The sequence below is a fragment of the Zingiber officinale genome, chromosome 5A, assembly GCF_018446385.1.
Source record: "Zingiber officinale cultivar Zhangliang chromosome 5A, Zo_v1.1, whole genome shotgun sequence".
Taxonomy (NCBI): Eukaryota; Viridiplantae; Streptophyta; class Magnoliopsida; order Zingiberales; family Zingiberaceae; genus Zingiber; species Zingiber officinale.
The window spans coordinates 27,810,465-27,825,761 of record NC_055994.1 but is presented as its reverse complement, the minus strand read 5'-3'; positions in this window follow the sequence as shown (position 1 = coordinate 27,825,761).

Here is a 15,297-nt window from a genome sequence, read left to right as displayed (position 1 = left end):
TATCCTCAAGATGATGGCTCATTTGAATAAGATGGAAGTCCTTGGAGATAAAATCAATGAGAAAACCCAGGTCGATATCATTCTCCAAACGCTGCCTAAGAGTTTTGAGCAGTTCTACCTGAACTACAACATGAACAAAAGAGTTTATTCGTTGGCGAAAATTTTGACAAAATTCCAAGAAGCAGAAGGGCTATTTCATCAAAGTTCTCAAGTTCACATTGCTGAAAACGTTTCTGCCTCTAAGCCGAAAGGCGGAAAGAAGAAGAAGAAACAAGTTGGTTCAGCAAAGAGAGTGATTCAACCTTAAGGGGTTGGGCCACAGGCAGGTGTGAATAAGTCAAAAGGCAAGTGTTTCACATGTAAGTAGTCTGGATATTGGAAGGTTGACTGTCCTCACAGAAAGGAGAACAATAAAGGTATATCTTATTCATTAATTATTGAAATATGTTTAGCGGTGTTATCTACCGGTGCCTGGTGTGTAGATACGGGAGCCACTGATCATGTCTGCAATTCATTGCAGGGGTTCCAGGAAATTAGACGAATACATGAAGGGGAGATCACCATCTACATGTGTAATGTTGCGAGAGTGGCGGCTGTTTTAGTGGGAAATGTTTATTTATATTTTGATAGGAATAAAACTTTGATTTTGAAAAATTGCCTTTACGTACCATGTTTTATAAAGAACTTGATTTCAGATTCTAAATTATTTATGGATGGATATTCTATTTCTTTTGATGACAAAGTGGTTGTCAAGAAAAATAGGGTGGTTATCTGTTCTAGTGCGTTGGTTGGTAATTTGTATACTCTTAATCCAATAACTCTCATGATGCAACAAATGGGAATTAATAACACATCTTCTAATTCTAATAAGAGAAAGCAACCTTCGGAATGAACCAAACATATCTTTGACATATAAGGTTGGGTCATATTAACTTGAGTAGGATTCAAAGGTTAATAGCCGATGGACCTTTGAGTTCATTGGTAGTGGAAAACTTTTCGACCTGTGAGTCTTGCTTACAGGAAAAATGACCAAGAGACCTTTTAAGGCAAAGGGGTATAGAGCCAAACAAGTGTTGGAATTGGTTCATTCTGATTTGTGTGGGCTTATGACTATCCAAGCAAGAGGTGATTTCGAATATTTTGTCTCTTTTATAGATGACTATTTGAGATATGGGTACATTTACTCGATACGCCGTAAGTTTGAGTGCTTTGATAAGTTCAAAGAGTACAAGGCTGATGTGGAGAAATGTCATGGTAAAAGTATCAAAACACTATGGTCTGATCGTGGTGGAGAGTACCTCTTAGGAGAGTTTAGGAGTTACTTATCAGAGGCTGAGATTCAATCCCAATTGTTTGCACCTAGTACACCCCAACAGAATGGTGTGGTGGAATGAAGGAATAGGACTTTTATGGAAATGGTTAGATCAATGATGAGTTATTCAGAATTACCAAATTAGTTTTGGGGATATGCTCTAGAAACGACGGCGTACATTCTGAACTTTGTACCTTCTAAGTCAATACCCTCTACTCCCAAAGAATTATGGAATGGGCATAAGCTTAGTTTGAAACACATTCAGATTTTGGGTAGTCCAATACATGTGTTGAAGAGAGACGCTGATAAGTTGGAATCACGTACAGAAGTTCACTTGTTCATGGGATATCCTAGAGGAATAAAAGGTGATTTGTTTTATAGTCCTAAAGATTAGAAGGTCATTGTTAGCACCATTGCCCAATTTTTAGAAGAGGACTATGTAATAAACCATAAGCCCATGAGTAAAATTGTCCTTGAGAAAATAAGAGAGGACACTTCTATTTTAGTACCAATGGTACAAGATGAGATACCACAAGTAACTGCAATACGTGTCACAAATGATGCACAATTACAGGTAGTGCCTCGTCGTAGTGGGAGGGTTATTAGACAACCTGATAGATTCATGTTTTTGGGAGAGTCTTTGGACTTGATCCTTGGTGAACATGAAGTTGATCCCTGGACATATGATGAAACACTCCAAGATAAAGATGCAGCATCTTAGCAAAGTGCAATGAACTCTGAAATAGAATATATGCATTCTAATCAAGTCTGGGAGCTTGTAGAATCACCAAATGGTGTAAAAGCCATTGGATGTAAATGAGTCTACAAAAGGAAAAGAGGAACAGATAAGAAGGTGGAAACCTTTAAAGCGAGGCTTTTTGCGAAGGGGTGTACTCAGAAAGAGAGAATCGATTATGAGAAAACTTTTTCGCCGGTAGCCATGCTTAAGTCTTTCTGGATTCTTTTATCTATTGTTGCTCATATGGATTATGAGGTTTGGAAAATGGATGCCAAGACAGATTTCCTTAACGAAAGTCTTGAAGAAAACATCTATATGAAGCAACCAGAGGGATTCATTGCGAAAGGCAAAGAGCATCTTGTGTGTAAGCTCAATCGGTCCATTTATGGACTGAAGCAAGCTTCGAGATCTTGGAACATCCGATTTGATGAAGTGGTCCAGTCTCATGGATTCATTTAGTGTCCAGATGAGTCTTGTGTATACAAGAAAAGTGACAGAAATGTGGTGATATTTCTTGTACTATACGTAGATGACATTTTGCTCATTGGCAATAATGTCAAAGTGTTGTTAGCCGTAAGGGTATAGATGTCCAAGCAGTTTGAAATGAAGGACTTGGGAGAATGTGGACATATTCTTGGGATCAAAGTAATAAGGGATCGCAAGGAAAGGATATTGTGCTTATCCCAGGCTTCATACATCGATATTATCCTAGCTCATTTTAGCATGCAAAACTCCAAGAAAGGTTTTCTACCTTTTCGGCATGGAGTGCCTTTATCTAAAGAGATGTGTCCTAAGACATCAAAGGAGATAGAGGATATGGAGGCAGTTCCTTATGCTTCGGCTATGGGAAACCTAATGTATGCGATGCTATGTATGAAACCGAATATCAGTTTTACCGTGGGCATGGTTAGTAGTTATCAAAGTAACCCAGGACCGAGACATTGAACTGTCGTAAATCATATATAAAAGTACCTGAAAGGACTAGAGATTATATGCTGGTTTACCAAGCAAATGATTTACTCCCTGTGGGTTACACGGATTCGGACTTCCAATCAGATAGGGACAGTAGTAAATCAACCTCGGGATATGTGTTAACTTTGGGAGGTGGAGCCATAGCATGGAGGAGTGTTAAGCAGAAATACGTTTCAGACTCCACCATGGAAGCTGAGTATGTGGCAGCCTCTGAGGCAGCCAAAGAAGCTGTATGGCTCAGAAACTTCTTGATGGACTTAGATGCGATTCCTGGTTTGCCCAAAGTTATCACAATTTATTGTGATAACAGTGGTGCAAAAGCAAACATGAAGGAATGATGAGCCTGTAAGGCAAGTAAACACATTGAGCGCAAGTACCACCTATTACAAGACATCGTAAAACGAGGAGTGGTTGTTGTCGCCAAGATTATATCAGCAGATAGCCTGGAAGATCCTTTCACTAAGACCTTTCGGTGAGAGCTTTCGATAGGCATGTTGAGGGGATGGTAATAAGATGTATGACATCATTTATGGCAGCATAGTCTTTTAGTATAAGTAGGAGATTGTTGGGATGCATACTATAAGCCTAGCTTTTGTATGAACATCTGTTTTAAAATATTTTGAAATGAGAATCACTTTGTTCAAATGTTTGCATTTTATATTTAAATATGTGTCAATGCAGTTGTCCATTTAATTTATATTGTAGATAACATGGTGTGTGGTGTCACACAGAAGATCATGTTATCGGTTCCTTATAAATTATAAATAGTAGCTCACAACCAAGATGGATTGAGACAAACCATTGGAACAGTTGTAGTGTAATTTGGTATTAGTCTGTCTTGACTATAAAATTACACTAGTACACTATGTGTGTATTGAGTAAGACTATTTGAGGTTGTTCGATTTGTACTGACTACATAAAAGAATAGAACCTCTGTTATTATGGATGTGTGTCCTCTTAATCCCTATATAATAACAAGTACGTATACTTAGTATTTATTCTTTAACTTATCAATGGGTGAGATTTATTCATTAAATCAATAGGCTCGATAAGTTGAGAAATAGTACTGTTTATATAGTGTGTTGTTGATTATAGAAGGAATCTATGTCCTAATTATTTAGGTTGATGATGTCCTCTTGAGGAGCTAATAAGGATTATCATGTAAACCCTGCAGGTGGACTTAGTCTGGCATGATAATAAAGTTGAGTGGTACTACTCTTGGAATCAGATGTTAATTAATTGAGTTGTCATTAACTCATTTATTTAACGGACATTCGATATCTTAAACACGGGGAGATTAACGCACTCATGATAAGAAGGAGCCCATATTGTAATATGGGATTGGTGCGGTAGTTCAATAATAACCCTTTAGTGGTATGGGTTATTATTGATGGACTTGAGTTGGGTGTTCGGGCCGAACACAAGAAGCCCAAGCCCATCAGGAGGCCTAAACCAATTTCTCCTCTAGGTCCCTGTTGTAGCCTCTATATAAAGCCTCGCATCCACCCATCCATGAGTGGTTGGTGTTGTTTTGTTTTCGACGCCACCACATCTCTTCCTTGCTAGGGTCGACCACATCTCTTCCACCTAGGGCCGGTGCCACCTTCCCCACAAGGGTCGGCGCCTCCTCCTCCATACAAGGGTCGGTGGTCCTATTCCCTTGCTTAGGGCCGACGCCACCTTCACCCATTGCTAGGGCCAGTGGCAAATCTTCCCAATCAAGCTAGTGTCAGTGGTATTCTCCCATCTATTGCTTGCGGCCTGCGACTTTGAGGATAGGAGGAAGACGAGAAGGCGCCCATTCTAGAGCCTCCTTTTGTTGCTGGCGGTTTGGAAACAAAGAAGAGAAGAAGGGTCATTTTGTCTTAGTAGATCATCGCCCACACGACGTCCAAGAAGATGAGAGGAATATGGCAGAAGATCAAGAGGTCTTTAGCTACAAAGGAAAGGTACAACTAGTTCTTTAATTCCGCTGTGTAATTAGTTAGTTTTCTTTGTATCGATCTTGAATACCAACACAAGAGGCCAACGATCTTGTACTTTGATCAAGGTGTATTTTGATCATTCAAGAACTTGCTTGTTTGATCAAACACATATTTGATCGAACATGCGGGTTGCTAGGAAAAGTTCTGTTCTTGTACAGTTTTTTTTTACAGGGAAATTGAAACAGAATAGAATTCCAGCGTCTTCAAAACCTACATTAACTGAGCTGGTACAGTAAACCAGATGCTGCAAGCTGTAGTAGTCAATGACCTCTACAACAGGAATGCATGAACGTATAAAAAACTGTCTATCTAAACACCTAGTCCATATAGGCATGTAGATAGTAGTGGCAAACCTAATCCTAAGTTCGTTAGTAGGAAACCTAGGGTTAGTACTAGCAGCAGAAGGCCCAGCATCAAATTTAGAACGATTCCTAATTTATCAAAGAAAACTAAACTAAGTATAAAATATTAAAATAAAACAATTTAAAAACTTAGGAAAGGAGAGAAAATTTACCGAGACCTCGTTAATGAAAATAATAGAATTGACCACCTCGGTTGTTTCGCAGTGACATAATAATCAGAGGAAGAAAAATTTAAAGTTGTATTCCTTTTGCATTAAAGCCCGGTGAAAGCCTTTGCAAAAGGGAAAGGTGGAGGTGCAAGTCTTTGGGGGTGCCCCTACTGCCCCTTTTATAGGGCGATTCGAACGCCCGGACAGGGTCCGGACACCTAGAGCAGGGTGGTGGGGCGGGGCGACTGAGCACGTTCCCGGCGCTCGGAGTTGAACACCAAGGGCGCTCGCGCCTGATTTCTGATTTTTATTTTATTATTTTTTATATATTTTTAATTTAAGTTTATGTTAAATTTTAAGTTAATTTGATTTGAAATTTAAGTTTTTAATTTATTTTTTTAATTTCAAATTAAGTTTAATTTAATTTTTAGGTTTAAGTTTAGTTTAATTTAATTTTAGGGTTTAATTTTAGTTTAATTTTTAGATTTAAGGATTTTTTAGGTTTAAGTTTAATTTAATTTATAAGTTAAGATTAATTTAATTTTTAAGTTTAAGTTAATTTAATTTAACTTAGTTTTAATTTTATTTTCAATTTAATTTTAATTTTAATTTTAATTTTAACTTTAATTTAATTTTACTTTAAATTAAAATTTAACATAAATATAATTTTAATTTAATTTTAACTTTATTTTTATTTTTATTTTTATTTTTATTTTTAATTTTAACTTAAATATAATTTTAGCTTTAATTTTAACTTTAATTTTAAAAATAATTTAATTTAAATTTAAATTTAATATTTAATTAAAATTTTAATTTTATTTTAATATTAATTTTCACTTTCATTTTCATTTTAATTTAAATTTTAATTTTAATTAAATTTTGACTTAATTTTAACTTAATTTTAATTTTAATTTAATTTCATTTCATTTCATTTTAATTTTAATTTTAATTTTATTTCATTTTAATTTTTAATTTAATTTAATTTAATTTCATTTTAATTTAATTTAATTTCATTTTAATTTAATTTAATTTAATTTAATTTTAATTTAATATTTAATATTAATTTTTAATTTTAATTTATATTTAATTTAATTTAATTTTAATTTTAATTTTAATTTTGATTTTAATTTAACTTTAATTTTAATTTAATTAAATTTTAATTTTAATTTAATTTATATTTATATTTATATTTATATTTATATTTATATTTAATTTTAATTAATTTTAATATAGTTTAAATTTAAATTTAATTTAATTTTAACTTTAACTTTAATTTTAATTTAATTTTAACTATAATTATAATTTTAACTTTTATTATAATTTTAATTTTAACGTTAATTATAATCATAATTTAATTTGACTTAATTTTAATTTTAATTTTAAATTTAGATTTAATTTAGTTTTAATTTTAACTTTAATTTTGATTTAAATTTAATTTAATTTTAAATTTAATTTAATTTTAATTTAATTTTAATTTAATTTTAATTTAAATCCTTAGTTATCTCACCTTATCTATGTTTTAAATAAGGGAGTCCTGAAATTTTTATGAGATAAGTTAAGTTCAATTTTAGGGTTTGGTTTAACTCTGTATTAGATTTAGGTTTAGCTTTAGGCTCAACAAATAGGCATTCTTTGGATAAACTTCTAGGCTATGGTGAGTCACCTGGACATCATTATAGTAACCATACTGTTAGTTAGAGCCCTAGAGTCAATCATTTGATGATTGTATTATGGACTTGTTGTATCATATTCTTATATAAATAAAGGCATTTGTTTTGGTTATTATACTTACCTGTATTGGTGCCAAATAAACTAAGTATAATAACGTCCTTGAGTAGAGGGTTTTACCTATATCAATCGGTTAGTTGAACCGATAGTGAGATGATATAGAGAATACTACTCTTAATCATTCCTAGTCGGGTATTAACATTCAGGGACAATGTTAATGCGATGAGACTAGCATGTAGGTTAACTCGATGACTTGATCTCACAAGTCATGGATATAGAGATATCAAGTTGACACATGAGTATGCATTGGAGAATGTATACTGAATGACTCGCCATGAGAAAGTATCATGGATCGTTATATGAGTGTCATATACTTTATCATGTGGCTATTAGTATGACTACTAGTCCTTAGACCTGAAGTCACCATGGATCCCTACATAAGGAGTTATGTACTTTGGTTTCGTCAAACGTCACCCGTAACTGGGTGGACTATAAAGGCGATTACTGGGTATGTAACAAATTATGCGGAGGAATGTGAGTGATGTAGATGGGATCTATCCCTCCTATATGACGGGAGTGATATCGATATTCTTGATAGAGTGAGACCACGAAGTGCATGGCCATGCCCGAATGAGTCAATATGAGATATTGAGCTCATTTGATTTAGTGAGTCTACTTGGAGTTCAAGATTTAGATTGATTAGAGGATGACACGGTCTATGCCTCACATTGATCAATCTAGATGTCTAGGATAGAAGGACACTTGTCATATTTTGTGAGGAGTCACAATTAGTAGTCACAAGGTGATGTTGGATCTCAACATTCTTTTAACTTGGGTAGTAATGATGTGTTGCTAGATACCGCTCATTACTTATGCTCCTAAATGAGTTTAGGGGCATTGCCAACGTTACAAGAACCTATAGGGTCACACACTAAGGACAATTAGATGGAGATTAGGTTCATAAGATGAACCAAGAGGATTAGATTCATGTGATTAATCAAATTGGATTAAGAGTAATCCTAATTGGGATAATTGAGTTGGACTCAAATTGATTCATGTGTTCAATGAGTCTAATTTAGATTATGACTCATTGAATCAATTTAATTAAATGAATTAGATTCATTATATTAAATTGGCTTGAATTAAATGGTTGGATTAGATCAACCATGAGAGAGATTAAGTCAAGTTTGACTTGACTTGAGAGGAAGAGGAAGAGTCAAGTTTGACTTGACTATTTACCACCTCACTTGTGAGTTGGCATTAAGTGGCCAATGATGATGTGTCACATCATCATGTTTAGCACATGTATGTGCCACCTAATGGAGGTTACAAATTCCCTTTCAATTTAATATGGTGGCCACATTAAATGAGAAGGAGTTACACATGTGTTGCCGACCACTTTGTGAATGAATGGAATTCATTTTTCATTCAAGGGATTATTCCATCATCTTCTTTCTTGCTCCAATTCTTCTCTCCCTCTCCTCTCCATTGCCGAGACCTTCTTGGAGTGCTAGCACACTCTAAGGTTCTCCCTCCATCGATTTGTTCGTGTGGATACTTCTAGAGGGTTGTCTACTTTGACAATTTTGAGATTCGGCACCTTGGACGAGCGGGATTTGTGAAAGACGCTCATCAAGGGTAAAACTCATATTCTAATGTAGATCTAGAGTTTGTAAACTCGTACTCGTTGGTTTTTTGAAATTTTATTCTTCGCACGGATCCGGTGGCGGGAGTTTCGGGGTTTCCGCAACGAAAAAAAATGATTTTCACGGCCCGAAAGACCCAACAGTGGTATCAGAGCCACGTGCGAAGCGAGTATGAATTTAATTTGATTTTTTATGAAAAATATAGGTTCTGTAGCTTCTGTAATTTTATGGTTTTTATGGTTTTTATGAGTATTTTTCTCGTAGAAGCGAAGCACAAGTATTTCGACACTTGTAGGCTTCGACTACCGAGAAGATTTTTCCAAAACGGCAAGGTTTCGCCCCAAAACGTTTTGGGACAGCGGGCTAAGGCACTGTAGGATCGCTTAGGGACACTCGCGATGGTTAGATCGCGGGTAGGGGTGCTGCCCCTGACCCCGCAAGGAGATTCGTACCGCGATTGCATCCGAAAATCGCTAAACGGGACCGCCCGGAATTTTTACTCGTAAAAATTATAAAAATTGTAGAAAAAATTACAGAAAATTCTAGAAAATACATAATTAAGAATTATGTATTATTTGTATTATTTTGTGATAGTCATGGCCCAAAAAGACCCAATCTGATTGGAAATGTGTTGTAATTCATATTACAGCATGCGCGCCGTCATTTGTGTTGTGTGTGCTGTATACTTGATACGCGACCTGCGCGTCGTGCCTTTCTCCATTTATTCTTGTTGTAAATTAGTTTAGACTTGAATGTAACTCAAGTTTCAAAAATTGTAATGTACAAAATTGGAGCGGTGGAAGGTCCACTCGAGATGGAGTTACGAGGAGAGCGCGAGCAACACAAGGTGGTCAAAGGGAGGAGCTTGAGAAGCTGTTGACCTTAGGTTGACCATCCTATCTTCTCATTGTCTTGAGAAGATCGTAGTAGAGCAATGACTAATCACAAATAATTTAATTAATTGCTTGTGTGTATGTGATGCATAATTAGTAATTAATTAGAAACTAACGATTAGATTAGATCTAAATCGTGTACAAGATGCACCCTCTCGATTAGATTAGATCTCAATCGCGTCAACTCAAATACCTACCGTGCCGTGATACCTATCACTACCTTGATCACATGTGTTGTTGAATCTTCCAAAGCAGAGCACACATATTATCTTGATAGGGTACGGAGGGACAATCTTGGTCCCGCCTATCAACGCATGGGTGAGTAGAGACTCAATTTGATTGAGTACAACTAGTTAAATCGAGTTTAACTGTAGGCATTCTTCCAACGGTTGGAAAGATAAGACATAAATCACATTTATATTAATTATTGGGCATATTAGCCAAAGCTAACTCAAGTTTTAATATAACTGCGGATAATGATCCTATAAACAAGAGTTGCATAGAGATGTAATTGGTAAATCGTTACCTACCGATCATACAAAATCTTGGGCATATTAGCCAAAGCTAACTCAAGAGTTAGTATGATGTGGATCTTGTCCCACATGAATTATAGAATTCAGTGGGAGCATCATTTAGTTAAAGGCCTAATTAAATGATTTAAAAGAATATGATATTTATTTTCTGTTGTAGATAACCATGACGTCGAATACGAACTCTTTCTCCTTGCGTTCTGTCCTTGAGAAGGACAAGCTCAACGGAGCAAATTTCCTGGACTGGTACAGGAACTTGAGAATAGTTCTCACCCAGGAACGTAAACTGTACGTTCTGGAGCAGCCCATTCCGGAGGCTCCTCCTACCAATGCCACGCGAGCAGACAAAGATGCTTATAAGAAGCATCAAGATGACGCATTAGATATGTCCTGTCTAATGCTCGCGACCATGAACTCTGAGCTCCAGAAGCAACACGAGTTGATGGACGCTTACGATATAGTTGAACATCTTCGTCAACTGTATCAAGGACAAGCGAGGCACGAGAGATTTGAGATCTCAAGGGCACTATTTCAGTGCAAGATGTCAGATGGGGCTCCCGTAGGCCCATATGAACTCAAAATGACTGGGTACATAGAAAACCTACAGAGGTTGGGATTCCCGCTTGGCCAAGAGTTGGCCACTGACCTGATCTTGCAATCCTTGCCGGATAGCTATAGTCAATTCGTTCTAAACTACAATATGAATGAAATTGACAAGTCACTGCCCGAGCTGCTTAGCATGTTGAGAACTGCTGAGCTCTATTCTGATGGTTCAGAAACACAAGGGCAAGGGCAAGCCCAAAGGCAAAGGAAAGTCCCAAGCCAAGGTCAAAGGCAAGGCACTGAAGCCTAAAGGAGGGGTCTCCAAGGATGCTACCTGCTTCCACTGCGGTCAGACCGGGCACTGGAAGAGGAACTACAAGGTGTACCTGGAAGATCTTAAGAAGAAGCGAAGTGAGACTTCCACTTCAGGTATATATGTTATAGAAGTCAATCTATCTATTTCTTCATCATGGGTATTAGATACCAGATGTGCTTCTCACATTTGTACTAATGTGCAGGTGCTGAGAAATAGCAGGGCATTGGCAAAGGGCATGGTGGACCTACGAGTAGGCAATGGAGCACGGGTTGCTGCTGTTGCTGTAGGAACTTATCATCTATCTCTGCCCTCTGGGCTTGTATTAGAATTAGATGAATGTTGTTATGTGCCTGCTTTAACTAAGAACATAATTTCAGTTTCTTGTTTGGACAAGAAAGGTTTCTCTTTTATAATTAAGGACAAATGTTTTTCTGTTTATTTAAAAGATATGTTCTATTATAGTGCACCTCTGATGAACGGACTCTACATTCTAGACCTTGAAAGCCCTATCTATAACATAAATAGCAAGAGGTTCAAGTCAAATGACATGAACCAAACCTATCTCTGGCACTGTCACTTAGGTCATATAAATGACAAGCGCTTATCCCAGGTCCATAAGGATGGTTTGCTGGACTCATTTGATTTTAAATCTTATGAGACGTGCGAGTCATGCCTACTAGGCAAGATGACCAAGACTCCCTTTAGTGGACACAGCGAAAGAGCGACTGATTTGTTAGGACTTATACATAGTGATGTATGTGACCCTTTCAATGTCGCTGCTAGAGGAAGTTATAGGTACTTCATCACATTTACTGATGACTTCAGTAGATATGGTTATGTGTACTTGATGACACATAAGTCTGAATCCTTTGAAAAGTTCAAAGAATTCAAGAATGATGTACAGAACCAGCTTGGCAAGATTATTAAGATACTTCGATCAGATCGAGGTGGAGAATACCTTAGCCATGAGTTTCGTGACTATCTAGCTGAGTGTGGGATTCTATCCCAACTCACTCCTCCTGGAACACCACAGTGGAATGGTGTATCCGAAAGGAGGAATCGTACCCTATTAGATATAGTACGATCTATGATGAGTGACACAGATCTTCCAACATTCCTTTGGGGCTATGCTCTAGATACGCCAGCTTTTATACTCAACCGAGTTCCATCCAAGGCCGTGATAAAGACACCATATAGGATATGGACTGGGAGAGATGCCCAGGTGTCTTTCATGAGGATTTGGGGTTGTGAGGCTTATGTTCGAGGTCAAGTCTCAGACAAATTGGGACCCAAATCCGACAAGTGCTACTTTATTGGATATCCCAAGGAAACTAAGGGATATTACTTCTACATTCCCAGTCAGCACAAGGTAGTTGTGGCAAAGACTGGGGTCTTTCTAGAAAGGGACTTTGTTTCTAGAAAGACTAGTGGGAGTACGTTCGATCTTGAAGAAGTTCAAGATACGGACCATAGCACTGAAGCCTCGATGGAAGTTGAACTGGAACCACAAAGTGTTGTGGATGATGTTGTTCCACAAGGAGTTGAGGAACAAAAACCAGTTCAAGTAGACATACCTCTTCGCAGGTCTGATAGGGTACGTCGTCAGCCTGAGAGATACTCATTTCTCTTGTCTGACCATGATGACGTTGTGCTCATAGAGGATGAGCCTACCACCTATCAAGAAGCTATGATGAGACCAGATTCCGAGAAATGGCTAGAGGCCATGAGATCCGAAATGGAATCCATGTACACCAACCAAGTATGGACTTTGGTTGATCCACCTGAAGGGGTAAAACTCATTGGGTGTAAGTGGATCTTTAAGAGAAAGACTGACATGGATGGACTTATTTATAAGGGTCGCTTGGTAGCTAAAGGTTTCAAGCAAATTCATGGTATTGACTATGATGAAACCTTTTCTCCAGTAGCGATGTTTAAGTCTATTCGGATCATGCTTGCTATTGCAGCATACCTGCTCAATAAGACCTGCTCGAGGATGTGTACATGACACAACCTGAGGATTTTGTAGATCCACAGCATACTAGCAAAGTATGCAAGCTACATAGGTCCATTTATGGACTAAAGCAAGCTTCTCGGAGCTGGAATCTTCGATTCGATGATGCAATCAAATAGTTTAGTTTTATCAAGAATAAAGATAAATCTTGTGTCTACAAGAAGGTTGTAGGAGACATAGTTGTCTTCCTCATATTGTATGTGGATGTCATACTACTTATTGGGAAAGACATCCCATTGCTTCAGTCTGTCAAGACCTGGCTAGGGACTTGTTTCTCAATGAAGGACTTAGGTGAAGCATCCCACATTCTAGGGATACATATCTATAGAGATAGATCTAAGAGATTGCTTGGCCTAAGTCAGAGTATATATATTGACAAGGTACTCCTTCGGTTTACCATCCTGAATTCCAAGAAGGGATTTCTGCCGATGTCACATGGCGTGAGTCTTTCGAAGACTCAAGGTCCCTCTTCTAGAGAGGAGAGAGACTGCATGGATCAGATCCCTATGCCTCAGCCATTGGATCTATCATGTACACCATGCTATGTACTCGTCCTGATGTCTCGTATGCTTTGAGCATGATGAGCAGATACCAGTCAGATCCAGGTGAAAGTCACTGGATAGCGGTCAAGAATATTCTTAAGTACTTAAGAAGGACTAAAGAATATTTCTTGATATATGGAGGCAATGATAAGCTAGCTGTAAAGGGTTACAGTGATGCCAGCTTCCAGACCGATCAGGATGTGTTTTGCATTAATGGTGGTGTTGTGAGCTGGAAGAGTTCGAAGCAGGACACAGTCGCTGATTCTACGACAGAGGTCGAGTACATTGCTGCATCAGAGGCAACAAAGGAGGCAGTTTGGATCCGCAAGTTCATCACTGAACTTGGGGTGGTTCCTAGCATCGTTGACCCCATTGAGTTCTATTGTGACAACAATGGACCTATAGCACAGGCGAAGGAACCTCGCTCACACCAGCAGACCAAACACATACTACGGCGCTTCCATCTCATTCGAGAGATTATCGAGAGAGGAGATGTGAAGATTTGCAGAGTACCCACAGAGGCTAACATCGCAAATCCCTTAACCAAGGCTTTGGCACAGAGAAAGCATGATGGTCACACTAGGTCATTGGGGTTTAGAGCCTACACTTATTGGCACTAGTGCTAGTGGGAGATTGTTAGTTAGAGCCCTAGAGCCAATCATTTGATGATTGTATTATGGACTTGTTGTATCATATTCTTATATAAATAAAGGCATTTGTTTTGGTTATTATACTTACTTGTATTGGTGCCAAATAAACTAAGTATAATAGCGTCCTTGAGTAGAGGGTTCTTACCTATATCAATCGGTTAGTTGAACCGATAGTGAGATGATATAGGGAACACTACTCTTAATCATTCCTAGTCGAGTATTAACATTCAGGGACAATGTTAATGCGATGAGACTAGCATGTAGGTCAACTCGATGACTTGATCTCACAAGTCATAGATATAGAGATATCAAGTTGACACATGGGTATGCATTGGAGAATGTATACTGAATGACCCGCCATGAGAAAGTATCATGGATCGTTATATGAGTGTCATATACTTTCTCATGTGGCTATTAGTATGACTACTAGTCCTTAGACCTGAAGTCACCATGGATCCCTACATAAGGAGTTATGTACATTGGTTTCGTCAAATGTCACCCGTAATTGGGTGGACTATAAAGGCGATTACTGGGTATGTAACAAATTATGCGGAGGAATGTGAGTGATGTAGATGGGATCTATCCCTCCTATATGACGGGAGTGACATCGATATTCTTGATAGAGTGAGACCACGAAGTGCATGGCCATGCCCAAATGAGTCAATATGAGATATTGAGCTCATTTGATTTAGTGAGTCTACTTGGAGTTCAAGATTTAGATTGATTAGAGGATGACACGGTCTATGCCTCACATTGATCAATCTAGATGTCTAGGATAGAAGGACACTTGTCATATTTTGTGAGGAGTCACAATTAGTAGTCACAAGGCGATGTTGGATCTCAACATTCTTTTAACTTGGATAGTAATGATGTGTTGCTAGATACCGCTCATTACTTATACTCCTAAATGGGTCTAGGG